Here is a 12348-nt window from a genome sequence, read left to right as displayed (position 1 = left end):
AGGAGAAAAGGAGAGATGGAGAGATGAGAGCCAATGAGAAAAGGAGAGATGGAGAGATGAGAGCCAAGGTGAAAAGGAGAGATGAGAGCCAAGGTGAAAAGGAGAGATGAGAGCCAAGGTGAAAAGGAGAGATGAGAGCCAAGGAGAAAAGGAGAGATAAGAGCCAAGGAGAAAAGGAGAGAAGAGCCAAGGAGAAAAGGAGAGATAAGAGCCAAGGAGAAAAGGAGAGATGGAGAGATGAGAGCCAAGGAGAAAAGGAGAGAAGAGAGCCAAGGAGAAAAGGAGAGATGGAGATGTGAGAGCCAAGGAGAAAAGGAGAGATAAGAGCCAAGGAGAAAAGGAGAGATGGAGAGATGAGAGCCAAGGAGAAAAGGAGAGATAAGAGCCAAGGAGAAAAGGAGAGATGGAGAGATGAGAGCCAAGGAGAAAAGGAGAGAAGAGAGCCAAGGAGAAAAGGAGAGATGGAGATGTGAGAGCCAAGGAGAAAAGGAGAGATGGAGATGTGAGAGCCAAGGCGAAAAGGAGAGATAAGAGCCAAGGATAAAAGGAGAGATGGAGAGATGAGAGCCAAGGAGAGATGGAGAGATGGAGAGATGAGAGCCAAGGAGAAAAGGAGAGACGAGAGCCAAGGAGAAAAGGAGAGAAGAGAGCTAAGGAGAGATGGAGAGATGAGAGCCAAGTAGAAAAGGAGAGGAGAGCCAAGGTGAAAAGGAGAGATGAGAGCCAAGGAGAGATGGAGAGATGGAGAGATGAGAGCCAATGAGAAAAGGAGAGATAAGAACCAAGGAGGAAAGGAGAGATGGAGAGATGAGAGCCAAGGAGAGATGGAGAGATGAGAGCCAAGGAGAGATGGAGAGATGAATGCCAAGGAGAAAAGGAGAGATGGAGAGATGAGAGCCAAGTAGAAAAGGAGAGATGAGAGCCAAGGTGAAAAGGAGAGATGAGAGCCAAGGTGAAAAGGAGAGATGGAGAGGTGAGAGCCAAGGAGAGATGGAGAGATGAGAGCCAAGGAGAAACGGAGAGATGGAGAGATGAGAGCCAAGGTGAAAAGGAGAGATGAGAGCCAAGGTGAAAAGGAGAGATGAGAGCCAAGGAGAAAAGGAGAGATAAGAGCCAAGGAGAAAAGGAGAGATAAGAGCCAAGGAGAAAAAGGAGAGATAAGAGCCAAGGAGAAAAGGAGAGATAAGAGCCAAGGAGAAAAGGAGAGATAAGAGCCAAGGAGAAAAGGAGAGAAGAGAGCCAAGGAGAAAAGGAGAGATGGAGATGTGAGAGCCAAGGAGAAAAGGAGAGATGGAGAGATGAGAGCCAAGGAGAAAAGGAGAGATAAGAGCCAAGGAGAAAAGGAGAGATGGAGAGATGAGAGCCAAGGAGAAAAGGAGAGATGGAGAGATGAGAGCCAATGAGAAAAGGAGAGATGGAGAGATGAGAGCCAAGGAGAAAAGGAGAGATGGAGAGATGAGAGCCAATGAGAAAAGGAGAGATGGAGAGATGAGAGCCAAGGTGAAAAGGAGAGATGAGAGCCAAGGAGAAAAGGAGAGATAAGAGTCAAGGAGAAAGGAGAGATAAGAGCCAAGGAGAAAAGGAGAGAAGAGAGCCAAGGAGAAAAGGAGAGATGGAGATGTGAGAGCCAAGGAGAAAAGGAGAGATAAGAGCCAAGGAGAAAAGGAGAGATGGAGAGATGAGAGCCAAGGAGAAAAGGAGAGATAAGAGCCAAGGAGAAAAGGAGAGATGGAGATGTGAGAGCCAAGGGGAAAGGAGAGATGGAGAGATGAGAGCCAAGGGGAAAAGGAGAGATGGAGAGATGAGAGCCAAGGAGAAAAGGAGAGATGAGAGCCAAGGAGAGATGAGAGCCAAGGAGAGATGAGAGCCAAGGAGAGATGGAGAGATGAGAGCCAAGGAGAGATGAGAGCCTACGAGAGATGGAGAGATGAGAGCCAAGGAGAGATGGAGAGATGAGAGCCAAGGTGAAAAGGAGATGTGGAGAGGTGAGAGCCAAGGAGAAAAGGAGAGATGGAGAGATGAGAGCCAATGAGAAAAGGAGAGATGGAGAGATGAGAGCCAAGGAGAAAAGGAGAGATGGAGAGATGAGAGCCAATGAGAAAAGGAGAGATGGAGAGATGAGAGCCAAGGTGAAAAGGAGAGAGGAGAGCCAAGGTGAAAAGGAGAGATGAGAGCCAAGGAGAAAAGGAGAGATAAGAGCCAAGGAGAAAAGGAGAGATGGAGAGATGAGAGCCAAGGAGGAAAGGAGAGAAGAGAGCCAAGGAGAAAAGGAGAGATGGAGATGTGAGAGCCAAGGCGAAAAGGAGAGATAAGAGCCAAGGAGAAAAGGAGAGATGGAGAGATGAGAGCCAAGGAGAAAAGGAGAGATGGAGAGCGAGAGCCAAGGAGAGATGGAGAGATGAGAGCCAAGGAGAGATGGAGAGATGAGAGCCAAGGAGAAAAGGAGAGATGAGAGCCAAGGAGAAAGGAGAGATGGAGAGATGAGAGCCAAGGAGAAAAGGAGAGATAAGAGCCAAGGAGAAAAGGAGAGATGAGAGCCAAGGAGAGATGGAGAGATGAGAGCCAAGGAGAAAAGGAGAGATGGAGAGATGAGAGCCAAGGAGAGATGGAGAGATGAGAGCCAAGGAGAGATGGAGAGATGGAGAGATGAGAGCCAAGGAGAAAAGGAGAGAAGAGAGCCAAGGAGAAAAGGAGAGATGGAGATGTGAGAGCAAAGGAGAAAAGGAGAGATGAGAGCCAAGGAGAGATGGAGAGATGAGAGCCAAGGAGAGATGGAGAGATGAGAGCTAAGGAGAGATGAGAGCAAAGGAGAGATGGAGAGATGAGAGCCAAGGAGAGATGGAGAGATGAATGCCAAGGAGAAAAGGAGAGATGGAGAGATGAGAGCCAAGGTGAAAAGGAGAGATGGAGAGATGAGAGCCAAGAAGAAAAGGAGAGATGGAGAGATGAGAGCCAAGGAGAGATGGAGAGATGAGAGCCAAGGGGAAAAGGAGAGACGAGAGCCAAGGAGAAAAGGAGAGACGAGAGCCAAGGAGAAAAGGAGAGAAGAGAGCCAAGGAGAAAAGGAGAGAAGAGAGCCAAGGCGAAAAGGAGAGAAGAGAGCCAAGGCGAAAAGGAGAGATGAGAGCCAAGGAGAGATGGGAGCCAAGGAGAGATGAGAGCCAAGGAGAGATGGAGAGATGAGAGCCAAGGAGAGATGAGAGCCTAGGAGAGATGGAGAGATGAGAGCCAAGGTGAAAAGGAGAGATGGAGAGATGAGCCAAGGAGAAAAGGAGAGATGGAGAGATGAGAGCCAAGGAGAAAAGGAGAGATGGAGACATGAGAGCCAATGAGAAAAGGAGATGGAGAGATGAGAGCCAATGAGAAAAGGAGAGATGGAGAGATGAGAGCCAATGAGAAAAGGAGAGATGGAGAGATGAGAGCCAAGGTGAAAAGGAGAGATGAGAGCCAAGGAGAAAGGAGAGATAAGAGCCAAGGAGAAAAGGAGAGATAAGAGCCAAGGAGAAAAGGAGAGATAAGAGCCAAGGAGAAAAGGAGAGATGGAGAGATGAGAGCCAAGGAGAAAAGGAGAGAAGAGAGCCAAGGAGAAAAGGAGAGAAGAGAGCCAAGGAGAAAAGGAGAGATGGAGATGTGAGAGCCAAGGAGAAAAGGAGAGATAAGAGCCAAGGAAAAAAGGAGAGATGGAGAGATGAGAGCCAAGGAGAAAAGGAGAGATAAGAGCCAAGGAGAAAAGGAGAGATGGAGAGATGAGAGCCAAGGAGAAAAGGAGGGAAGAGAGCCAAGGAGAAAAGGAGAGATGGAGATGTGAGAGCCAAGGAGAAAAGGAGAGATAAGAGCCAAGGAGAGATGGAGAGATGGAGAGATGAGAGCCAAGGAGAAAAGGAGAGACGGGAGCCAAGGAGAAAAGGAGAGAAGAGAGCCAAGGAGAAAAGGAGAGATGGAGATGTGAGAGCCAAGGAGAGATGAGAGCCAAGGAGAGATGGAGAGATGAGAGCCAAGGAGAGATGGAGAGATGAGAGCCAAGGAGAGATGGAGAGATGAGAGCCAAGTAGAAAAGGAGAGATGAGAGCCAAGGTGAAAAGGAGAGATGAGAGCCAAGGAGAAAAGGAGAGATGGAGAGATGAGAGCCAAGGAGAAAGGGAGAGATGGAGAGATGAGAGCCAAGGAGAAAAGGAGAGATAAGAGCCAAGGAGAAACGGAGAGATGGAGAGATGAGAGCCAAGGAGAGATGGAGAGATGAGAGCCAAGGAGAAAAGGAGAGATGGAGAGATGAGAGCCAAGGAGAGATGGAGAGATGAGAGCCAAGGAGAAAAGGAGAGACGAGAGCCAAGGAGAAAAGGAGAGAAGAGAGCCAAGGCGAAAAAGGGAGAGAAGAGAGCCAAGGCAAAAAGGAGAGATGGAGATGTGAGAGCCAAGGGGAAAAGGAGAGATGGAGAAATGAGAGCCAAGGAGAAAAGGAGAGATGAGAGCCAAGGAGAGATGAGAGCCAAGGAGAGCTGGAGAGATGAGAGCCAAGGAGAGATGAGAGCCTAGGAGAGATGGAAAGATGAGAGCCAAGGAGAGATGGAGAGATGAGAGCCAAGGTGAAAAGGAGAGATGGAGAGATGAGCCAAGGAGAAAAGGAGAGATGGAGAGATGAGAGCCAATGAGAAAAGGAGAGATGGAGAGATGAGAGCCAAGGAGAAAAGGAGAGATGGAGAGATGAGAGCCAAGGAGAAAAGGAGAGATGGAGAGATGAGAGCCAAGGAGAGATGGAGAGATGAGAGCCAAGGAGAGATGGAGAGATGAGAGCCAATGAGAAAAGGAGAGATGGAGAGATGAGAGCCAAGGTGAAAAGGAGAGATGAGAGCCAAGGAGAAAAGGAGAGATAAGAGCCAAGGAGAAAGGAGAGATAAGAGCCAAGGAGAAAAGGAGAGAAGAGAGCCAAGGAGAAAAGGAGAGATGGAGATGTGAGAGCCAAGGAGAAAAGGAGAGATAAGAGCCAAGGAGAAAAGGAGAGATGGAGAGATGAGAGCCAAGGAGAAAAGGAGAGATAAGAGCCAAGGAGAAAAGGAGAGATGGAGATGTGAGAGCCAAGGGGAAAGGAGAGATGGAGAGATGAGAGCCAAGGGGAAAAGGAGAGATGGAGAGATGAGAGCCAAGGAGAAAAGGAGAGATGAGAGCCAAGGAGAGATGAGAGCCAAGGAGAGATGAGAGCCAAGGAGAGATGAGAGCCAAGGAGAGATGGAGAGATGAGAGCCAAGGAGAGATGAGAGCCTACGAGAGATGGAGAGATGAGAGCCAAGGAGAGATGGAGAGATGAGAGCCAAGGTGAAAAGGAGATGTGGAGAGGTGAGAGCCAAGGAGAAAAGGAGAGATGGAGAGATGAGAGCCAATGAGAAAAGGAGAGATGGAGAGATGAGAGCCAAGGAGAAAAGGAGAGATGGAGAGATGAGAGCCAATGAGAAAAGGAGAGAGGAGAGCCAAGGTGAAAAGGAGAGATGAGAGCCAAGGAGAAAAGGAGAGATAAGAGCCAAGGAGAAAAGGAGAGATGGAGAGATGAGAGCCAAGGAGAAAAGGAGAGAAGAGAGCCAAGGAGAAAAGGAGAGATGGAGATGTGAGAGCCAAGGAGAAAAGGAGAGATAAGAGCCAAGGAGAAAAGGAGAGATGGAGAGATGAGAGCCAAGGAGAAAAGGAGAGATGGAGAGCGAGAGCCAAGGAGAGATGGAGAGATGAGAGCCAAGGAGAGATGGAGAGATGAGAGCCAAGGAGAAAAGGAGAGATGAGAGCCAAGGAGAAAGGAGAGATGGAGAGATGAGAGCCAAGGAGAAAAGGAGAGATAAGAGCCAAGGAGAAAAGGAGAGATGAGAGCCAAGGAGAGATGGAGAGATGAGAGCCAAGGAGAAAAGGAGAGATGGAGAGATGAGAGCCAAGGAGAGATGGAGAGATGAGAGCCAAGGAGAGATGGAGAGATGGAGAGATGAGAGCCAAGGAGAAAAGGAGAGAAGAGAGCCAAGGAGAAAAGGAGAGATGGAGATGTGAGAGCAAAGGAGAAAAGGAGAGATGAGAGCCAAGGAGAGATGGAGAGATGAGAGCTAAGGAGAGATGAGAGCCAAGGAGAGATGGAGAGATGAGAGCCAAGGAGAGATGGAGAGATGAATGCCAAGGAGAAAAGGAGAGATGGAGAGATGAGAGCCAAGGAGAAAAGGAGAGATGAGAGCCAAGGGGAAAAGGAGAGACGAGAGCCAAGGAGAAAAGGAGAGACGAGAGCCAAGGAGAAAAGGAGAGAAGAGAGCCAAGGAGAAAAGGAGAGAAGAGAGCCAAGGCGAAAAGGAGAGAAGAGAGCCAAGGCGAAAAGGAGAGATGGAGATGTGAGAGCCAAGGGGAAAAGGAGAGATGGAGAGATGAGAGCCAAGGAGAAAAGGAGAGATGAGAGCCAAGGAGAGATGAGAGCCAAGGAGAGATGAGAGCCAAGGAGAGATGAGAGCCAAGGAGAGATGAGAGCCAAGGAGAGATGGAGAGATGAGAGCCAAGGAGAGATGAGAGCCTAGGAGAGATGGAGAGATGAGAGCCAAGGAGAGATGGAGAGATGAGAGCCAAGGTGAAAAGGGGAGATGGAGAGATGAGCCAAGGAGAAAAGGAGAGATGGAGAGATGAGAGCCAATGAGAAAAGGAGAGATGGAGAGATGAGAGCCAATGAGAAAAGGAGAGATGGAGAGATGAGAGCCAATGAGAAAAGGAGAGATGGAGAGATGAGAGCCAATGAGAAAAGGAGAGATGGAGAGATGAGAGCCAATGAGAAAAGGAGAGATGGAGAGATGAGAGCCAAGGTGAAAAGGAGAGATGAGAGCCAAGGAGAAAAGGAGAGATGAGAGCCAAGGAGAAAGGAGAGATAAGAGCCAAGGAGAAAAGGAGAGATAAGAGCCAAGGAGAAAAGGAGAGATGGAGAGATGAGAGCCAAGGAGAAAAGGAGAGAAGAGAGCCAAGGAGAAAAGGAGAGATGGAGATGAGAGCCAAGGAGAAAAGGAGAGATGGAGAGATGAGAGCCAAGGAGAAAAGGAGCGAAGAGAGCCAAGGAGAAAAGGAGAGATGGAGATGTGAGAGCCAAGGAGAAAAGGAGAGATAAGAGCCAAGGAAAAAAGGAGAGATGGAGAGATGAGAGCCAAGGAGAAAAGGAGAGATAAGAGCCAAGGAGAAAAGGAGAGATGGAGAGATGAGAGCCAAGGAGAAAAGGAGGGAAGAGAGCCAAGGAGAAAAGGAGAGATGGAGATGTGAGAGCCAAGGAGAAAAGGAGAGATAAGAGCCAAGGAGAGATGGAGAGATGGAGAGATGAGAGCCAAGGAGAAAAGGAGAGACGGGAGCCAAGGAGAAAAGGAGAGAAGAGAGCCAAGGAGAAAAGGAGAGATGGAGATGTGAGAGCCAAGGAGAGATGAGAGCCAAGGAGAGATGGAGAGATGAGAGCCAAGGAGAGATGGAGAGATGAGAGCCAAGGAGAGATGGAGAGATGAGAGCCAAGTAGAAAAGGAGAGATGAGAGCCAAGGTGAAAAGGAGAGATGAGAGATGGAGAGCCAAGGAGAGATGGAGAGCCAAGGAGAGATGGAGAGATGAGAGCCAATGAGAAAAGGAGAGATAAGAGCCAAGGAGGAAAGGAGAGATGGAGAGATGAGAGCCAAGGAGAGATGGAGAGATGAGAGCCAAGGAGAGATGGAGAGATGAATGCCAAGGAGAAAAGGAGAGATGGAGAGATGAGAGCCAAGTAGAAAAGGAGAGATGAGAGCCAAGGTGAAAAGGAGAGATGAGAGCCAAGGAGAAAAGGAGAGATGGAGAGATGAGAGCCAAGGAGAAAGGGAGAGATGGAGAGATGAGAGCCAAGGAGAAAAGGAGAGATAAGAGCCAAGGAGAAACGGAGAGATGGAGAGATGAGAGCCAAGGAGAGATGAAGAGATGAGAGCCAAGGAGAAAAGGAGAGATGGAGAGATGAGAGCCAAGGAGAGATGGAGAGATGAGAGCCAAGGAGAAAAGGAGAGACGAGAGCCAAGGAAAAAAGGAGAGAAGAGAGCCAAGGCGAAAAAGGAGAGAAGAGAGCCAAGGCAAAAAGGAGAGATGGAGATGTGAGAGCCAAGGGGAAAAGGAGAGATGGAGAAATGAGAGCCAAGGAGAAAAGGAGAGATGAGAGCCAAGGAGAGATGAGAGCCAAGGAGAGCTGGAGAGATGAGAGCCAAGGAGAGATGAGAGCCTAGGAGAGATGGAAAGATGAGAGCCAAGGAGAGATGGAGAGATGAGAGCCAAGGTGAAAAGGAGAGATGGAGAGATGAGCCAAGGAGAAAAGGAGAGATGGAGAGATGAGAGCCAATGAGAAAAGGAGAGATGGAGAGATGAGAGCCAAGGAGAAAAGGAGAGATGGAGAGATGAGAGCCAAGGAGAAAAGGAGAGATGGAGAGATGAGAGCCAAGGAGAGATGGAGAGATGAGAGCCAAGGAGAGATGGAGAGATGAGAGCCAAGTAGAAAAGGAGAGATGAGAGCCAAGGTGAAAAGGAGAGATGAGAGCCAAGGTGAAAAGGAGAGATGAGAGCCAAGGTGAAAAGGAGAGATGAGAGCCAAGGAGAGATGGAGAGATGGAGAGATGAGAGCCAATGAGAAAAGGAGAGATAAGAGCCAAGGAGGAAAGGAGAGATGGAGAGATGAGAGCCAAGGAGAGATGGAGAGATGAGAGCCAAGGAGAGATGGAGAGATGAATGCCAAGGAGAAAAGGAGAGATGGAGAGATGAGAGCCAAGTAGAAAAGGAGAGATGAGAGCCAAGGTGAAAAGGAGAGATGAGAGCCAAGGAGAAAAGGAGAGATGGAGAGATGAGAGCCAAGGAGAAAGGGAGAGATGGAGAGATGAGAGCCAAGGAGAAAAGGAGAGATAAGAGCCAAGGAGAAACGGAGAGATGGAGAGATGAGAGCCAAGGAGAGATGGAGAGATGAGAGCCAAGGAGAAAGGAGAGATGGAGAGATGAGAGCCAAGGAGAGATGGAGAGATGAGAGCCAAGGAGAAAAGGAGAGACGAGAGCCAAGGAGAAAAGGAGAGAAGAGAGCCAAGGCGAAAAAGGAGAGAAGAGAGCCAAGGCAAAAAAGGAGAGATGGAGATGTGAGAGCCAAGGGGAAAAGGAGAGATGGAGAAATGAGAGCCAAGGAGAAAAGGAGAGATGAGAGCCAAGGAGAGATGAGAGCCAAGGAGAGCTGGAGAGATGAGAGCCAAGGAGAGATGAGAGCCTAGGAGAGATGGAAAGATGAGAGCCAAGGAGAGATGGAGAGATGAGAGCCAAGGTGAAAAGGAGAGATGGAGAGATGAGCCAAGGAGAAAAGGAGAGATGGAGAGATGAGAGCCAATGAGAAAAGGAGAGATGGAGAGATGAGAGCCAATGAGAAAAGGAGAGATGGAGAGATGAGAGCCAAGGAGAAAAGGAGAGATGGAGAGATGAGAGATGGAGAGATGAGAGCCAAGGAGAAAAGGAGAGATGGAGAGATGAGAGCCAAGGAGAAAAGGAGCGAAGAGAGCCAAGGAGAAAAGGAGAGATAAGAGCCAAGGAGAAAAGGAGAGATAAGAGCCAAGGAAAAAAGGAGAGATGGAGAGATGAGAGCCAAGGAGAAAAGGAGAGATAAGAGCCAAGGAGAAAAGGAGAGATGGAGAGATGAGAGCCAAGGAGAAAAGGAGAGAAGAGAGCCAAGGAGAAAAGGAGAGATGGAGAGATGAGAGCCAAGGAGAAAAGGAGAGATGAGATGTGAGAGCCAAGGGGAAAAAGGAGAGATGAGAGCCAAGTAGAAAAGGAGAGATGAGAGCCAAGGAGAAAAGGAGAGATGAGAGCCAAGGCGAAAAGGAGAGATGAGAGCCAAGGAGAAAAGGAGAGATGGAGAGATGAGAGCCAAGGAGAGATGGAGAGATGAGAGCCAAGGAGAGATGGAGAGATGAGAGCCAAGTAGAAAAGGAGAGATGAGAGCCAAGGTGAAAAGGAGAGATGAGAGCCAAGGTGAAAAGGAGAGATGAGAGCCAAGGAGAGATGGAGAGATGGAGAGCCAAGGAGAGATGGAGAGATGGAGAGATGAGAGCCAATGAGAAAAGGAGAGATAAGAGCCAAGGAGGAAAGGAGAGATGGAGAGATGAGAGCCAAGGAGAGATGGAGAGATGAGAGCCAAGGAGAGATGGAGAGATGAATGCCAAGGAGAAAAGGAGAGATGGAGAGATGAGAGCCAAGTAGAAAAGGAGAGATGAGAGCCAAGGTGAAAAGGAGAGATGAGAGCCAAGGAGAAAAGGAGAGATGGAGAGATGAGAGCCAAGGAGAAAGGGAGAGATGGAGAGATGAGAGCCAAGGAGAAAAGGAGAGATAAGAGCCAAGGAGAAACGGAGAGATGGAGAGATGAGAGCCAAGGAGAGATGGAGAGATGAGAGCCAAGGAGAAAGGAGAGATGGAGAGATGAGAGCCAAGGAGAGATGGAGAGATGAGAGCCAAGGAGAAAAGGAGAGACGAGAGCCAAGGAGAAAAGGAGAGAAGAGAGCCAAGGCGAAAAAGGAGAGAAGAGAGCCAAGGCAAAAAGGAGAGATGGAGATGTGAGAGCCAAGGGGAAAAGGAGAGATGGAGAAATGAGAGCCAAGGAGAAAAGGAGAGATGAGAGCCAAGGAGAGATGAGAGCCAAGGAGAGCTGGAGAGATGAGAGCCAAGGAGAGATGAGAGCCTAGGAGAGATGGAAAGATGAGAGCCAAGGAGAGATGGAGAGATGAGAGCCAAGGTGAAAAGGAGAGATGGAGAGATGAGCCAAGGAGAAAAGGAGAGATGGAGAGATGAGAGCCAAGGAGAAAAGGAGAGATGGAGAGATGAGAGCCAAGGAGAAAAGGAGAGATGGAGAGATGAGAGCCAAGGAGAAAAGGAGAGATGGAGAGATGAGAGCCAAGGAGAAAAGGAGAGATGGAGAGATGAGAGCCAAGGAGAAAAGGAGCGATGAGAGCCAAGGAGAAAAGGAGAGATGGAGATGTGAGAGCCAAGGAGAAAAGGAGAGATAAGAGCCAAGGAAAAAAGGAGAGATGGAGAGATGAGAGCCAAGGAGAAAAGGAGAGATGGAGAGATGAGAGCCAAGGAGAAAAGGAGAGATGGAGAGATGAGAGCCAAGGAGAAAAGGAGCGATGGAGAGATGAGAGCCAAGGAGAAAAGGAGAGATGGAGATGTGAGAGCCAAGGAGAAAAGGAGAGATAAGAGCCAAGGAAAAAAGGAGAGATGGAGAGATGAGAGCCAAGGAGAAAAGGAGAGATAAGAGCCAAGGAGAAAAGGAGAGATAAGAGCCAAGGAGAAAAGGAGAGATGGAGAGATGAGAGCCAAGGAGAAAAGGAGAGATGAGAGCCAAGGAGAAAAGGAGAGATGAGATGTGAGAGCCAAGGGGAAAAAGGAGAGATGAGAGCCAAGGGGAAAAAGGAGAGATGAGAGCCAAGTAGAAAAGGAGAGATGAGAGCCAAGGAGAAAAGGAGAGATGAGAGCCAAGGCGAAAAGGAGAGATGACAGCCACGTAGAAAAGGAGAGATAAGAGCCAAGGTTTAAAAAGGAGAGATGAGAGCCAAGGCGAAAAGGAGAGATGAGAACCAAGGAGAAAAGGAGAGATGAGAGCCAAGGAGAAAAGGAGAGATGGAGAGATGAGAGCCAAGGTGAAAAGGAGAGATGGAGAGGTGAGAGCCAAGGGGAAAAGGAGAGATGAGAGCCAAGGAGAAAAGGAGAGATGGAGAGATGAGAGCCAAGGTGAAAAGGAGAGATGGAGAGGTGAGAGCCAAGGGGAGATGGAGAGGTGAGAGCCAAGGGGAGATGGAGAGGTGAGAGCCAAGAGGAGATGGAGAGGTGAGAGCCAAGGGGAGATGGAGAGGTGAGAGCCAAGGGGAGATGGAGAGGTGAGAGCCAAGGGGAGATGGAGAGGTGAGAGCCAAGGGGAGATGGAGAGGTGAGAGCCAAGGGGGAAAGTGGGAGAAAAAAAAAAAAACAGAGATGAAGGAATTTCAGGAGTTAATACGAGTCTTCAGAGAGGTAAGAATCACATTTACTCCTCATCCTCCTCCTTCAATCTGGTTTCCTTTAAGGCTGCAGCTAGTATTGGGAAATAGACTGTGTGTGTGTGTGTGTGTGTGTGTGTGTGTGTGTGTGTGTGTGTGTGTGTGTGTGTGTGTGTGTATTGGGTAATACAGTTTAAATAGTTGGCTGTGGTCCCACAGGGTCCAGCCAGAGGCAGCTCTCTGGAGGAGGAAATGCTTTCTAAGCTGTTGTGTGTGTGTGTGTGTGTGTGTGTGTGTGTGTGTGTGTGTGTGTGTGTGTGTGTGTGTGTGTGTATGTATGTGTGTGTATATGCATGTGTG

The sequence above is a fragment of the Oncorhynchus tshawytscha genome, linkage group LG11, assembly GCF_018296145.1.
Source record: "Oncorhynchus tshawytscha isolate Ot180627B linkage group LG11, Otsh_v2.0, whole genome shotgun sequence".
Taxonomy (NCBI): domain Eukaryota; kingdom Metazoa; phylum Chordata; class Actinopteri; order Salmoniformes; family Salmonidae; genus Oncorhynchus; species Oncorhynchus tshawytscha.
Note: the sequence above shows the minus strand (reverse complement) of the source record.